This window comes from Hemitrygon akajei, chromosome 25 (assembly GCF_048418815.1).
Source record: "Hemitrygon akajei chromosome 25, sHemAka1.3, whole genome shotgun sequence".
Taxonomy (NCBI): Eukaryota; Metazoa; Chordata; class Chondrichthyes; order Myliobatiformes; family Dasyatidae; genus Hemitrygon; species Hemitrygon akajei.
The window spans coordinates 52165607-52182593 of record NC_133148.1 but is presented as its reverse complement, the minus strand read 5'-3'; the positions used below and the strand labels follow the sequence as shown (position 1 = coordinate 52182593).

General features: G+C 38.6%; 1 long non-coding RNA gene across 1 annotated transcript in view; it reads right to left on the bottom strand.

Moving 5' to 3' along the window:
* LOC140716630 (uncharacterized) overlaps window positions 1-11094 on the bottom strand; it is a 97426-nt gene extending 86332 nt beyond the window's left edge. Inside the window, exon 1 of the long non-coding RNA XR_012096335.1 lies at window positions 10996-11094. This is a non-coding gene — a long non-coding RNA (uncharacterized lncRNA). The remainder of the gene's footprint in view (window positions 1-10995) is intronic.
* Window positions 11095-16987: the final 5893 nt, after the last annotated feature.

The window sequence follows — 16987 nt, the reverse complement described above, 5'->3', positions numbered from 1 at the left end:
AAAAAGTCAACAATTAAACCCGTGCCTAATAAGAATAATGAGAGCTGCCTGAATGACGATCACTCAGTAGCGATCACTTCTACAGCGATGAAATGCTTTGAGAGGTTGTTCATAACTAGATTGAACTCCTGCTTCGGCAAGGACCTGGACTCACTGCAATTTGCCTATCGCCACAATAGGTCAATTGCAGACGCAATCACAATGGCTCTTCACGTGGCCTTAGACCACCTGGACAATACAAACACCTTTGTCAGGATGCTGTTCATCGATGAAAGCTCAGAATTTGACACCATCATTCCCACAATCCTCACTCATAAGGTACAGAACCTGGGCCTCTACTTCTCTCTGCAATTGGATCCTCAACTTCCTAACTGGAAGACCACAATTGGTGATAACATTTCCTCTCGCTGACGATCAGCACTGGTGCACCTCAGGGGTGTGTGTTTAGTCCACTGCTCTACTCTCTCTATATCCATGATTGTGTGGCTAGGCATAGCTAAAAATACCATGTATAAATTTTCTGAGGATACAACCATTGTTGGTAGAATCTCAGGTGGTGACGAGAGGGCGTACATGAGCTGGATATGCCAACTAGTGGAGTTGTACCACAGCAACAACCTTGCACTCAACGTCAATGAGACGAAAGAGCTGATTCAGGAAGGGTAAGATCAAGGAACACGTACCAATCCTTGTACAGGGATCAGAAGTGCAGACAGTGATCCATTTCAAGTTCCTTGGTGTCAAGATCTCTGAGCACCTAACCTGCTCCCAACATATCGATGCAGCTATAAAGAAGGGAAGACAGTGACTATACTTTATTAGGAGTTTGAAGACATTTGTTATGTCAACAAATACACTCAAAAACTCCTGTGGATGTACTGTGGGTGGGCGGTTGCTACTACACAGGACTGAAAGAAGCTGCAGAGGGTCGTAAATTTAGCTGGCTCTATCTTGGGTACTAGCCTCCAAAGTATTCAGGACATTTTCAAGGAGCAGTATCTTAGAAAGGCAGCGTCCATTATTAAGGACAACCAGCACCCAGGGTATGCCCCTTTCTCACTTTTACCATCAGGTAGGAGATACAGAAGCCTGAAGGTACACACTCAGTGATTCAGGAACAGCTTCTTCCCCTCTGACATCTGATTCCTAAATGGACATTGAACTGTGAACACTACCTCACTTTTAGAATGTATATTACTTCTGTTTTTGCATGATTTTTAATCTATTCAATATATGTGTATTGTGATTTTTTTTTCTTTTTCTTTTATACTATGTATTGCATTGTACTGCTGCTGCTGAATTAACAAATTTCACAATACATGCCAGTGATAATCAACCTGATTCTGATTCTGATTGTGATTCTATTTGTAGTCCTTGTGGAAGAGTTTTAAATTGAGGTTGTGCAATTTACAAGGGCATTTGGTAGGAACTAATAAGTGTTAATTGGGAACATCTTTTCTCTGGCTGACCACATCAGACATGTGGAGGGTGTTTAAAGAGCAATTACACAGAGTGCAGGAAAGGTATGTTCCTGTCAGAAGGAAGGATCAGCATGGAAAGAGAAGAGAACATTGGATGTCTCGGGAGATGATAAATTTAGTCAAGAAGAAAAAGAAAACATATGTGAAGCTTCAGAAATCAGAATCAAAATGAAGCACATGAGGAGTACAAAGAAACATGAAAGGAACTAAAGAGAATGAAGAAAACCAGGAGGGGCCATGAAATGTCTTTGTCAAGTAGGATTAAGGTGAATCCCAAGGCATTTTATACATAAATTAAGAGTAAGAGGATAATTCGGGAGACGATGGGACTACTGAAGCATAAAGAGGGGAACATTTGCTTGGAGCAGAGATACTTCATGAGTACTTTGCTTCCGTATTTACCAAGGAAAAGGATGTGGAAGACCAGGAGATCAATGCTGAGTGTATAAATACATTACAGCATTTGTAAATCAAGGAAGCAGAAATGTTGGGCCTCCTAATGCGGATTAAGATGGATAAGTCCTCTGGGCCAGATGGAATTTACCCCAGGTTATTGAAGGAGGCAAGAGGTGAGATTGCTGAGGTCTTGATCAGTATCTTTGTGTCCTCTCTCCAGAGTACTGGAGAGCGGCTAATGTTGTACCTGTATTTAATGAGGGAAGAAGTGCAGATTCTCAGAACTATAGAGCAGTGAGTCACATGTGAGTTGTAGACAAATTGCTGAAGGAAAATCATAGGGATAGAATACCTGAGCACTTGGAAACCCATGGCCTCATCAGGGAGAGCCAGCATGGCTTTGTGCGTGGCAGGTCATGCCTTACCAACTTGATTGAACTTTTTGACAATGTGACAAGACAGAGTGATGAGGGAAGGGCAGTGGATGTTGTCCACATAGATTTTAGGAAGGCTTTTGACAAAGTCCTTCATGGGAGGCTAATCCAGAAGATTAAGATGCATGGGATCTGCGGCAAATTGGGTGTTTCGATTCAGAAGTAGCTTGCGCATAGAAGACAGGAGTAGTGGTTGAAAAGACATTTGAGCCGGAGGTTTGTCATTAGTGGAGTGCTGCAGGGATCTGTGCTGAGGCCTCTGCTGTTTGTAATGTATATAAATGATCTGGATGAAAATGCATATGGGTGGGTTAGTAAATTTGTGGATGATTCCAAGATTGATGGAGTTGTGGATAATGGTGAAGACTGGCAAAGAATACAGCATGATATAGATCTGTTGCAGATATGGGCTGAGAAATGGCAGATGGAGTTTAACCCAGATAAATGTGAGTTGTGACACCTCCGGAGGGAAAATGCAAGGATACAGTACAGGGCAAGGTCCTCAACAGTGTTGCTGTGCAGAGAGATCTTGGGATCCAAGTTCAGACTCTTGAAACTGGCTGCAGTGGTCAATAAGGTGGCTAACAAGGTTTATGGAATTCTTGCTTTTATTAGTCAAGGCATTGCATTCAAAAGTGAGGATGCTGCCTGGAAACTCAACGTTAGGACACACCTGGAGTATTGTGTATGGTTCTTGTTACCCTACTATAGGAAGGATGTTGAGGCTTTGGAGAGGGTGTAGAAGAGGTTTACCAGGATGCTGCCTGGTTTAGAGGGCATGTGCTATCATGAGAGGCTGTTTAAACGGGTTGTATTCTCTGGAGCGTTGGTGGCTGAGGGGAGACCTGATGAAGATTTACAAGATTATGACAGGCATAGATAGATTGCATGGAAATTATCTGTTTCCCAGGGTTGAAATATCTATTACCAGAGGGCATGCATTGAATGTGTGAGCGGTAGATTTTATACTCAGAGAATCGTGGGTGCCTCGAATGTGCTGCCTAGGATGGTGGTAGAGGCAAATACATTAGAGGCTTTTAAGAGGTGTTTGGATAGGCAAATAGATGTAAGTAAAGAGCGATATGGAGATGGTGCAAGTAGGAGGGAATTGTGTTTGGGTGATTTTGATATTCTTTTTAGCTGGTTCAGCAGAACATTGTGGGCTGAATGGCCATTGTATTAAATCATTTTGGTGCTGGATCCCAAGGGAAGGTATTTGAAGAATGCCTATGAGTTTGTTTTTTAGAGAACTGTTGTGCCTTTTTGATCAGGATGGAGGAGTGCAGGGACCAGGTGAGATTCTCGGAAATGGGGACACCAAGGAATTTGAAGCTTGATACCAAGGAATTTGAAGTGCCATTGATGTAGATGGGGACGTGAGTGTGGCACCTCGCATGCCTGAAGTCCACAATGATCTCCTTGGTCTTCTGGGTGTTAAGGGCCAGTTGTTGTCAGCACACCACGCGGCCAGGTGCTGGACCTCGTACCTGTAGGCTGCCTCATCATCCCCTCTGATCACCGTGGTGCCGTCTGCGAACTTGATCATGGAGTTAGAAACATGTGCAGGAGCGCAGTCGCAGGTGAAAAGGGAGTACAGAAGAGAGCTCAGCACACAGCCTTGACGCACGCCAGTGTTCAGGGTGAGAGTGGAGGAGGAGAGGTTGTCTAACTTAACAAATTGAGGTCTATCAAATATTGAAATGCCTGGAAAGAGTGGATGTGGAGATGATGTTTCTTATGGTCGGGAAGTCTAAGAACAGAGGTCACAGTCTCAGAATAAAGGATCATCCATTTAGAACAGAGATGAGCAGGAATTTCTTTCGCCAGATGGTGGTGTATCTGTGGAAATCATTGCCATAGACAGCTGTGGAGGCCATGTTATTGGGTTTATTTAAGGAAGAAGGGACATTGGGAGAAGCCAGGTGATTGGGGCTGAGAGGTAAATTCGATCAGCCATGATGTAATTCTGGAACAGGCTCAATGGGCCAAATGGTCTGATTCTGCTCCTATATCTTTTCTTATGTTCTTAGTCAGGACATAAAACATTAGCCCAACTATGGATCACCCATAAGGTCTGAACTGGTATTCAGATTCTTGTTTTGAGGTAACCTCGGAGAATACTGACAGACATCTCTTCATGGGCTTCCATCTCCAAGAATGAGGACAGATCACTGGATATTTAATTTGCCTGTACTCACAAGTTAAGATCCGTGTTTCACCTTAACACACAGAATATCATACTGTACTGTCTATATTTTAGGTTCAGCTGTGACCAGCAGATACATTGAACAGAGAACATAGAAATCTACAGCACGTTACAGGCCCTTCAGCCCACAATGTTGTGCTGACCATCCAACCTACTGTAGAAACTGCTGAGAATTTCCCTATCACATCGTCCTCTAGTTTTCTAAGCTCCATTTACCTATCTAAGGGTCTCTAAAAAGGCCCTATTATATCCGACTCCACCACGAGCGGCAGTGTATTCCATGTACCCACCGCTATCTGTGTGAAAAACTTATCCCTGATATCCCCTCTGTACCTACTTCCAAGCACCTTAAAATTATGCCCCCTTGTGTTAGCCATTTCAGTCCTGGGAATCTCCTCTGCACTCTTTCTATAGTATTCACGTCCTTCAGACTTGTCAGGTGACCAGAACTGAACACAGTACTCCAAGTGGGGTCTGACCAAGCTCTTACATAGTTGTAACATTACCTCACGGCTCTTGAACTCAGTCCCACAGTTCATGAATGCCAATACATCATGTGCCATCTTAACAACACTATCAACCTACGCAGCAGTTTTGAGTGTCCTATGTACATAGAAACCAAATTCTCTGATCCCCCACATTGCCAAGAGTCTTACCATTAATACTATATTCTTGCTTTAAATTTGACTTACCAGAATGAACCAATTCACACTTATCTGAGTTGAACTCCAGCTGCCACTTCTCAGCCCAGTTTTGCATCCTATCAATGTTGCACTCTAACTTCTGACAATCCTCCAGACTATCCACAACACCACCAACTTTGAGTTATCAGCAAACTTACTAACCCAACTTTCTACTACTTTATCCAGGTCATTTATAAAATTCACAAAGAGGAGGGGTCCCAGAACACATTCTTGCAGAATATCACTGGTCACCATCCTCCATGCAGAATATGAACCATCTGCAACCACCCTTTGCCTTCTGTGGGCAAGCCAATTCTAGATCCACAAAGCAAGGTCTCCTTGGATCCCATTGCTCCTGACTTTCTGAATGAGCCTCACATGGGGAACCTTATCAAATGCCTTACTGAAATCAATGAAAACAACGTCCACTGCTCTACCTTAGTTTATGTGCTTAGTTACATCCTCAAAGAATTCAGCCAGGCTCCGAAGGCCCGACCTGCCCATGACAAGCCATGCTGCCTGTCCCGTATCAGATTATGTCTCTCTAAAGGCTCATAAATCCTGCCTCTCCGGATCTTTGCCAACAACTTGCCCACCACGAAGTAAGACCCACTGGTCTATCATTTCCTGGGTTATCTCTACCCCCTTTCTTGAACACAGGAACAGCATTTGCAACCCTCCAATCCTCTGGTACTTGTGCCATCCCTGTTAATAATACAAAGATCATCACCAGACACTCAGCAATCTCTTCCCTTGCTTCCTGCAGTAGCCTGGGGTATATTTCATCTGGTCCTGGTGACTTATCTAACTTAATGCTTTCCAAAAGCTCCAGAACATTCTCTTTCTTAATGTTTATATGTTCAAGTGTTTCAATCCTCTGTAAGTCATCCCCACAATTGCCAAGGTCCTTTTCCCTGGTGACAACAGAAGTAAAGTATTCATTAAGTATCTCTGCTACTTCCTCCGACTCCATGCACACGTTTTCACTATCACACCTGATTAGTCCTATTCTCACTTGGCTCATCCTCTTGTTCCTCACAAATTTGTAGAAAGCCTTGCGGTTTTCCTTAATTCTACTTGCCAAGGCCTTCTCGTGGCCTCTTCCAGCTCTCCTAATTTCATTCTTAAACTTCTCCCTGGAAACCTTGCAATTTTCTAGAACTCTATTAGTACCTAGTTTTTTGGCTCTTTCATGAGCTCTTCCTTCTTAACTAGATTTTCCACATCCTTTGGTTCTTTTACCCTACCATCCTTTCCCTGCCTGAATGGAACATACCTATGCAGAGCACCATGCAAATTTTCTCTGATCATTTGCTTGGGAATGGGGAGCAGGGCATGAGAGTGCGGTTTGTGATGGAGAAGAGTAAAGTGAGGAAGTGGTTATTGTTATGTAGCAAGAAGGTGACCTGGGGAGGGTGGGCTCAGGATCTTGCCCTGTCATATCTTGTAAATCAGATGTTACGAAAATCATTGGCTGTAGCTTTTCTTTCAATTTTCCCCTGGAGTTTATGTCACAATTTGAAATTACGTGAATCAAAACAAAGAAAAGGAGAAAATTGAGTGACTGGAGTTGATAAAACTGAGAAAAGCCATTCTGCCCATCTTAGTTCCCTCATAACTGCAGTGATTTCACCTGCCTCCAAGTACAAGTGGGTAATACATCCTGGGACAAATATCGGAGAGATTTCCAGCCTGTAATATATGAGTGTAGCTCCACAAGTACTGCTCATGCTCACAAGGGATTTCCCACAGTGGGAATACTGGGGTGCTTCACCCCGAGAAAGATATTCAGGACAACACAGAGGCTCATTGGAAGAATTTCTCAGAGTCTCTTCTCAGCAGCCCATGGAGTAAGACGCACTTTGGCGCTACTCTTTCCTTTTACAACTTACTTTCCACTGCTAGTTTTGTTTAAACTTTGAAGATTTATTACTTTTGTGAAGGATTTACTATTTAATTACGATGGCTGGAACCCAAACTGGAATCAAATTAAGAGGTGGCAAAATGGTTTCCGAAGGTGAACAAACTAAGGAGGCAGAGGAAGTCTCTGCTTCAGAAAGAATGTTTTCTTTGATGCAAGATATTAAAACCAGGGTCGGAATGGTGGACACTAAGATTGATAAACTGACGAATGGTAATGAAAAGCTTGAAATAACCGTCTCTGCCGTCCAGGAATCTTTGAGGAATCTGGAATTTCAATAGCAGATGCTTAAAAAGGATACTAATAGAATCGGAAGAGAACAGGAGACAGTGAATCAAGTGATTAAAGAACAAGAATTAAAGATATCTAATATGGAAAAGAAAATTGTTAAGGTTTCTTCTGAATTATTGAAAGTTAAGAAGAAAACAATTGATCTGGAAAGCTGAAGTCATAGGATGAATTTACGCATACTGGGTTTGTCTGAAAATTTGGAAACCGATGAGCCATTAAAGTTTTTATGTATATGGTATACTCACCTTTTAGTGAGATACTCGAAGCTCCTCTGATGATAGAGCTCACTGAATCATCTGCCTGAAGCCTTCGGTGGAGATGAAATGTTGCCCGGTGATTTTATGTTTGCATTACTTTGCTACTAAAGAAGCAATTCTTCAAGATGCTAGGAGGCGGGGGAAGCTAATTTATAAAGGAGTAGAGATTCATATAGTTGAAGATATTGCCAGAGAGGTTTTAGGAGGTATTAGGAGAGGAGATAAAGTGCATAAGGTTTTGTTGTATGCAGATGACTTGTTATTTTATATTTCAGATCCTAAGAAATCTATTCCTTCTATGTTATCTATATTTTCTGAACTTAGTAGTTTCTCTGGAGAGAAATTACGTTTGCACAAAAGTGAGTTATTTCCTATTAATAACTACTTGGATCAATATGATCAAATTCCTTTTATCATTGCAAAAATAACTTTACTTATCTTGGTATTGAAATTACCAAAAATTTTAAGGACCTGTATAAATATAACTTTCTTCCATTAATTGAACACACGCAACAAATACTTTTAAATGGTCTCCTATGACATTCTCATTAATTGGTCGAATTAATGCTATTAAAATGATAGTGTTACCGAACTTCTTATATGTATTCCAAGCAATCCCTTCCTTTGTTCCTAAACTGTTTTTTGATAGAATAGACTCTAATATTTTATCTTATATTTGGAATAATAAAAATCCTAGATTGAGTAAACATCTATTGCAGAAATTTAAAAAGCATGTCGGTATAGCTTTGTCAAATTTTAGAATGTATTACTGGGCAATTAATATTTGATATATTTCATTTTGGGTTCATTATTCAGATATACATGACTATCCTTTATGGGTGGATTTGGAGAAAAACTCGTTGAAGGGGTATTCTTTGGCCTCTTTACTGGGAGCTCCTCTTCCATTTTTGCTTTCTAAGATTGGTAGTTGAGACTTCAATCCCATTATGAAACATACATTAAGAATTTATTTCACTTTCATACATTTCTTGAGTTTAGGGTAGTTGTTTAATAACTTTGTTCTTTCTAGTAGAATCCATCTTAATTATTTTTTAAGCCATCAATTTCTGATCAGACATTTTTAATTTGAAAAACTAAAGGAATAATAACTTTTTTAGACTTGTTTATGGGGGATTGTTTAATGTCTTTCACTCAGGTAGTGGACAAATATGACTTATCTAATGCACACTTTTTTAGATCTTTACAGATTAGGAATTCTTTTTACGTAGCTTACTTCCAAATTCTCCCTCTGCTTATTCACCCAATATGATAGTTACTCTTTTTTAGGTTAAACCATTTTAAAAAGGAATGATTGCTATAATTTATAAATCGTTATTTAATTTGCGAAAGGGATCTAACGATAAAACTAAAGGTGCATGGGAATTGGAATTTTGAGAATCACTTTTAGATAATCAATGGGATAAAGTTTTTCATTTGGTAAATACTTCATCTATTTATGCCCGTCATTCCCTGATAGAATTCAAGGTAGTACATCGGGCACATATGTCAAAGGATAAATTAGCCAGTATCTTTCCCAATATTAATCCTATTTGCGACAGATGTAATATTGAGGTGGCTACTTTAACTCATATGTTTTGGTATTGCATCAAGATAGATAATTTTTGGAAAGATGTCTTTAACACTTTATCAAAAGTCTTGAATTTGGACCTACAACTGAATTTATTTACAACAATTTTTGGGATCACTCTACCAGAAGCCGGATATATTCCTGTTTCCACTCAACAGATGATAGCTTTTACAACTTTATTGGCGAGGAGAGCCATTTTGCTTAAATGGAAGGACTCTAATCCACTTACATTTTTTTTTTATTGGCTTACCTCCATTATGTCCTGTCTAAATTTAGAGAAAATAAGAAGTCAAACATTTGATACATCCTTTAAATTTGAAGAAACCTGGCGACCTTTTATTCAATATTTTCATATGGTTTGATTTATTGCTCTTCCAGTTAGCTCCTCGAAACTTTGTATTTGATCAGAAAGTTTCTCTTTTTTCCTGCTTTTAATCTCAGTATGGGCTGCCCAGTCCCTTTTTTTTGTTTAGTGGTTTTTTCATTGTGTATATAAAAATTATAAAAGTTCTTTATCTTTTTATTTCTTTTCATGGAATGATAAGAGGAGAATTGATTATCTTATTTTTTATTATATACTAGTAGATAAAACTATATCCCATAAACCTATAAAACTGTGGGTACAGTAGCTTCTTCATTGCACACACAATCTCCCTTCAATGTCCCAGCTGAAAGGCAGCACCTCTGTCCCTTGGTGCCCTGGAAAAGAACAGAACTCACTGTCGAGTCCAAAGCCTTTGGTCTTCCCAGTGTTTAGCTGAAGGAAACTTTGTGCGTTCTGCAGTATCGCCCATCAGAGAGTGTGGAGGTATTGGTACAACTACAGGTGACAATGTTTTAATGTGATGTGAGCAAGAGAGAGCATTTTGAGAAAATATGCTATTACAGGAAAATACAACAGATACTGGGGTAAAACACACCAGGAGAAGAAAACATAAACAGGTACTAGATTAATGCAAACCAAGAATACAATAGAATGGATTCCCCATGTCCATAACCTGGAGTGCATGTGTCAGCATGACTGATCAATACAACTGTTGCCAGAGTCATTCCCAATGCCTTATCTGAAGGAATTCTATCACAGGAGCAATTTATCAATGAAATTCCATGGAGACAATTGAATACAATATCATGACGTAACTACATAAACTAATAAACAGTAAAACAAACGTGAAATATTATTAACACTAAATTAATTTCATTGCAATTTAATTAAAAATCAATCCCAATCCCGTGGGATCGATCTTAAAAACAGTACGGTGATGTATTTGTCATGATACAACATAACAATGGATGACTTTTAGTTATTCATTCGTGAGATGTGAGTAGAACAACATTTCTTTCCCATCCCAACTGCTCTCGAACCGGGTGGATTACTGAGCCATTTCACAGGGTAGTTAAAGGACAGTTATATTACTGTGGGCCTGGAGACATATACAGGCCAGACCAGGTAACGTCAGCAGATTCCCTTCCCTGAAACACGTCAGTCATGCGTTTAGATTCCAATCCATTTCTCAAAGCCACAGTTACATGTTTAATGAACTGACTTTAAACATCCCAGCTGCTGTGATGTGATCTGAACTCGCGTATGAACATCACACACCCAGCTTCATGATTCCATTCTCAGTAACTATCACTCACTCAATGCTATATCTGTTGTTCAGCAACCAGACTCACGCCCACACTCAGATTTTAGCCAACTACAAAGGCATTGATGTGCAACAACTGAGGATCCTACCTTGCCACTGGCCTCTGCTCCCCTCTGGGAATGTCGGCTCCCGACCCTGGCCTGCCTCTCCTTCTTTCCCGCCATGAGAACGTGCTGCCGGTCCTTCAGTATATTTTACACTCTTCACTGCTCACAGCAACAGCTTTGTCTTCTGCTTCCTGTTTATGTCTCTGCCCCTCTCTCTCTGTCAGCTAAGGGCTCTGCCAGCCTGTTTGTACAACGTGCAGGCAGCTTGTCACAGCCAGCTTCTGACCTTGTGTACTGTGGGGTGGGAGGGAGAAATGAGGCAGCAAATTGAAGGTCTGAAAAGTCTGAAATGAGCTTAGAGAAGGTGGAAAGAGAGAGAGAAAGGTCAGGTAGAGAGAGAGAGAAGCAAGGAAGGGAATGGAGGGAGAGAGCACAGAGTAAAAGGGACAGACCCTCCAAGACCAGTGTACTGGACTAATGCACAAATACAAGCCATGTTCCTCACTGTGCTTTGGCACTGGGAATCTCCCCCATTATGTGAATGTGTGTGTCTCCAAACCGTATCCGATTATACTTTCACACAACACTGAATAAGGGGGCACTTCCCTGGAGATGGACTGAGAATTGTTCCTTTGAATTTATTCTGGGTCTTTGTCCAATGACTGTTGATACCTGGATGAAGGAGTCCTCTCATTGATGTGAATCAATCCCATATTCCCGAGTATTAGATGGCAGGTGACACCAAAATAGATGGTATTGTAGGAAGTGGACATATTGTACATTGCTGCGACCTTGCACACGGAGCAGGAACACACACAAAATGCTGGTGGAACGCAGCAGGCCAGACAGCATCTATAGGAAGAAGTACAGTCAACGTTTCCGGCTGAGACTCTTCGTGAGCCCTGACGAAGGGTCTCGGCCCAAAACGTCGACTGTACTTTCAACTATAGATGCTGCCTGGCCTGCTGTGTTCCACCAGCATTTTGTGTGTGTTGCTTGAATTTCCAGCATCTGCAGATTTCATCGTGTTTGCGTTTTTAAATTCACAGGGAGCAGGAATTCAGTTCTTTGGACCTTTCAGACATTTTCTGGGACAGATAGGATATGTACAAATAATTTTGCACCTTTATTTAAGAAGGGCTGCAAATAAAATTAAAAGCTGGGATCTATAGACTGATAAGCCCAATATCTTTGGTAGGAAGTTAATATAATAGGGCAAGTATTCGTGGGAAGTTAGATTGGAAGATTTTAAAAACCACCAGAAGGTAACAAAACAAATTTTAAAGAAGCAAAAGATGGAACACAAAAGTCTTAAAGAGGATACCAAAAGTGTCTTCAGACACAAAGTGTAAAGGAGAGGTGAGAGTGGATATCAGACCACTGGAAAACAATGCTGGAGAGGTCGTAATGGGGATAAGGAAATGGTCGATGATCTGTATAACAATCTTGCATCAGGCTTCAATGTGGAAGACACTAGCAGTATGCTGGAAGTTCAAGAGAGTCAGGGGGCAGAACTGGGAGATGGTGCCATTACTAGGGAGAAGGTTCTTGAGAAACTGAAAGGTCTGAAGGTAGTTACGTCACCTCGTCCAGATGGTGTACATTGTTCCATTGTTTAAAAAGGGTTCTAAGAGTAAACCTTGCAAATATCGGCCTGTAAGTTTAATGTCAGTGGTGGGTAAACTAATGGAAAGTATTCTTAGAAATGGTATATATAATTATCTGGATAGACAGGGTCTGATTAGGAACAGTTAATGGATTTGTGCGTGGAAGGTCATGTTTGACAAATCTTTTAATTTATTTATTTATTACATTTTTAAGAGAATTACATAGAATGAATGGAATATAGAATAGTAAAAAAAATAATATTGACCCTCCCCCCCTAACCCTCCCCCCTTAACCCCTATCTAAAAAAAAAGAAAGATAAAAAAAGAAAGGAAAGAAAGAAAGAAAGATTGCCTGAATATTCCGGGAGGTTCCCCACATGCTCCATGGAGTTCAAAATAATTTTAATTTTAATTTTTATTTTCCCCATTACTTTGTAATTTTATCTTCAAAGGACCTGTATATTTAATTCTATCTTTTGTAGATATGGGTGCCAAATTTTCAAAAACATATCATATTTAATTCTTGGATTATAAGTAATTTTTTCAAGTGGAATGCAGCTATATATTTCATTATTCCAATGATCCATAGTTAAATATAAGTATGATTTCCAAGTAACTGCAATAACTTTTTTGGCAACTGCCAATGCAATTTTTATAATTTTTTTCTGATACTTATTCAATTTAAGTTTCTGTATTGTCCCTTCAATGTCACCTAGTAAAAATAATATTGGGCTATGTGGGAGTTGTACTCGAGTAATTTGTTCCAATAAAAGTCTTAGATTTATCCAAAATTATTGAATTTTAAAACAAGAACAAGTAGAATGTAAAAAAGTACCAATTTCTTGATTACATCGAAAACATTGGTCAGATAGATTTGAATTTAATCTATTTATTTTCTGTGGTGTTATATATAATTGATGTAAAAAATTATATTGTACTAATCTAAGTCAGACATTTATTGTATTTATCATACTAACAAAACATAATCTTGACCAATTTTTTCCATCAATTTTAATATTCAAATCAGATTCCCATTTTTGTCTTGATTTATGAATTCCTGGTTTAATTGCCTGTTTTTGAATCAAATTATACATACAAGATGTAAATTTTTAAATTTTTCCTTTTTGAATTAATATTTCTATTTCATTAGGTTTTGGCATTAACATTGTTTGACCCAGTTTATCTCGTAAATAGGCCTTTAATTGAAAATAACAGAAAAGGGTGTTATTTGATATTTTATATTTATTTTTTAATTGATCAAACAACATCAATACACCTCCTTCAAAACAGTCACCTATATATTTAATCCCCTTTTGAAACCAGTTATGTAAAAGTTTATTATCCATTGTAAAAGGAATAAGCCTATTTTGAATTAAGGTTCTTCTTGCTAATAAAGATTTCTTTATCTCATCGTCCATATTTACCTTATTCCATAAATCAATCAAATATCTTAATATAAGAGATTCTTTCTTTTCCCATATCCATTTGGATTCCCATTTATATATAACATCTTCTGGTGTATTTTCTCCTATCTTATCTAGTTCTATTCTAATCGATGCCGGTTTTTCTTCATCAAAAAAAGATGCAATAAATTTAAGTTGATTTGCTTTATAATAATTCTTAAAATTTGGAAGTTGTAACCCTCCTAATTCAAATTTACATGTCAATTTTTCCAATGATATTCTTGACATCTATCCTTTCCAAAGAAACTTCCTCACATATGTATTCAGTTCTTGAAAAAATTTCTGAGGCAGTTGTATTGGTAAAGTTTGGAATAAATATTGCAATCCAGGAAATATATTCATTTTTACAGCATTAACTCTACCTATTAATGTTAATGGTAACATCATCCATTTATCAAGATCTTCTTTTATTTTTTTAATAATGACAAATAGTTTTGTTTATATAAATTCTTTACATCATTATCGACTCTTATACCTAAATATTTTATCCCATTTATTGGCCATCGAAATTGAGTTACTAATCGACATTGACTATAATCTCCTTTGGTAAGGGGTAAAATTTCACTTTTATCCCAGTTTACTTTATACCCCGATATTTTCCCATATTCTTCCAATCTGAAAGATAGTATTTGCAGCGATTGCAATGGGTTTGTTAAATAAATCAGAACATCATCAGCAAATAAATTAATCTTATATTCTTCTTGGTTAACTCTAAAGCCCATAATATCTGAATCTGTTCTAATTATTTCAGCTAATGGTTCTATCGCCAATACAAATAGGGCAGGTGATAATGGGCAACCTTGTCTAGTTGACCTTGTTAAGCGGAATGGTGTTGAAATCTGACCATTTGTAACTACTTTAGCTTGAGGATTAATATTTAAGGTTTTAATCCATTTTATAAAAGATTTTCCTAACTCATATTTTTCCAATACCTTAAATAAAAAATCCCATTCCAATCTACCAAATGCTTTTTTCTGCATCCAAGGCAACTGTCACACTCATTTCCTCTCTTTTTTGTGCCAAATTAATTATGCTAAGTAACCGAGTTATATTGTCCGTTGATTGTCTGTTTTTAATAAAGCCTGTTTGATCCATATGTATTAATTTTGGTAGATATTTAGATATTCTATTAGATAAAATTTTTGCTATTATTTTATAATCTGTATTCAACAAGGAGATAGGCCTATATGATGTTGGTTTTAAAGGATCTCTATCTTTTTTTGGCAATACAGTTATGATCACTGTCGAAAAAGATTGTGGGAGTTTGTGCATTCTTTCCACTTGATATATTAATTCCATAAAAGGATGGATTAATAAATCTTTAATTTTTTTATAAAAGTCAGGCGGAAAACCATCTTCTCCTGGGGATTTATTACTCTGAAGTGATCCTAAAGCTTCTTCAACCTCTTTTAATGTAAAGGGCATATCTAATCCTTTCTGTTCTTCCAAATTTAATTTTGGAAGGGTTATTGGTGATTAAAATTTATCTATCTCAGCAATCTTATTTTGTGATTCTGATTGATATAATCAATATAAATTTTTCTAAAGTTTCATTAATTTCTAAAGGTTTATAAGTAATTTTATTTGCACTCATTCTAATTGCATTTATTGTTTTAGAAGCCTGTTCTGTTTTCAACTGCCAAGCAAGAATTTTGTGTGATCTTTCACCTAATTCATAATCTGGACATATCAAACAGAAAAGGTAATTATGATAACTGTTTGACAAATCTTATTGAATTTTTTGAAGAGGTTACCAGGAAAGTTGATGAGGGTAAAGCAGCGGATGTTGTCTATATGGACTTCAGTGAGGCCTTTGACAAGGTTCCACATGGAAGGTTAGTTAGGAAGGTTCAATCATTAGGTATTAATATTGAAGTAGTAAAATGGATTCAACAGTGGCTGGATGGAAGATGCCAGGGGTAGTAGTGGAGTATTGGTAGTCAGGTTGGAGGCCGGTGACTAGTGGTGTGCCTCACGGATCTATACAGGGTCCAATGTTGTTTGTCATATATATTAATGATCTGGATGATGGGGTGGTAAATTGGATTACTAAGTATGCAGATGATACTAAGATAGGTGGTGTTGTGGATAATGAAGGAGGTTTTCAAAGCTTGCAGAGAGATTTAGGCCAGTTCGAACAGTGGGCTGAAAGATGGCAGATGGAGTTTAATGCTGATAAGTGTGATGTGCTACATTTTGGTAGGAATAGTCCAAATAGGACATACATGGTAAATGGTAGGGCATTGAAGAATGCAGTAGAACTGAGTGACCTAGGGATAATGGTGCATAGTTCCCTGAAGGTGGAATCTCATGTGGATAGTGTGGTGAAGAAAGCTTTTGGTATGCTGGCCTTTATAAATCAGAGCATTGAGTATAGGAGTTGGGATGCAAAGTTCAAATTGTACAAGGCATTGGTAAGGCCGAATTTGGAGTATCGTCTACAGTTCTGGTCACCAAATTATAGGAAAGATGTCAACAAAATAGAGAGCGTACAGAGAAGATTTACTCTCTGGGTTTCCTGGGTTTACCTGGGTTTCAGCACCTAAGTTACAGAGAAAGGTTGAACAAGTTAGGTCTTTATCCTTTGGAGTGTAGAAGGTTGAGGGGGGTCTTGATAGAGGTATTTAAAATTATGAGGGGGATAGATAGAGTTGACGGAATAGGCTTTTTCCATTGAGAGTAGGGGAGATTCAAACAAGAGGAAAAGTTGAGAGTTAGGGGGCAAAAGGTTAGGGGTAACATGAGGGGGAACTTCTTTACTCAGAGAGTGGTAGCTGTGTGGAACGAGCTTCCAGTAGAAGTGGTAGAGGAAGGTTCAATATTGTCATTTAAAAAAAATTGGATCAGTATATGGACAGGAAAGGAATAGAGGGTTATGGGCTGAGTGCCGGTCAGTGGGACTAGGTGAGAGTAAGCGTTTGGCACAGAATAGAAGGGCCGAGATGGCCTGTTTCCATGCTGTAA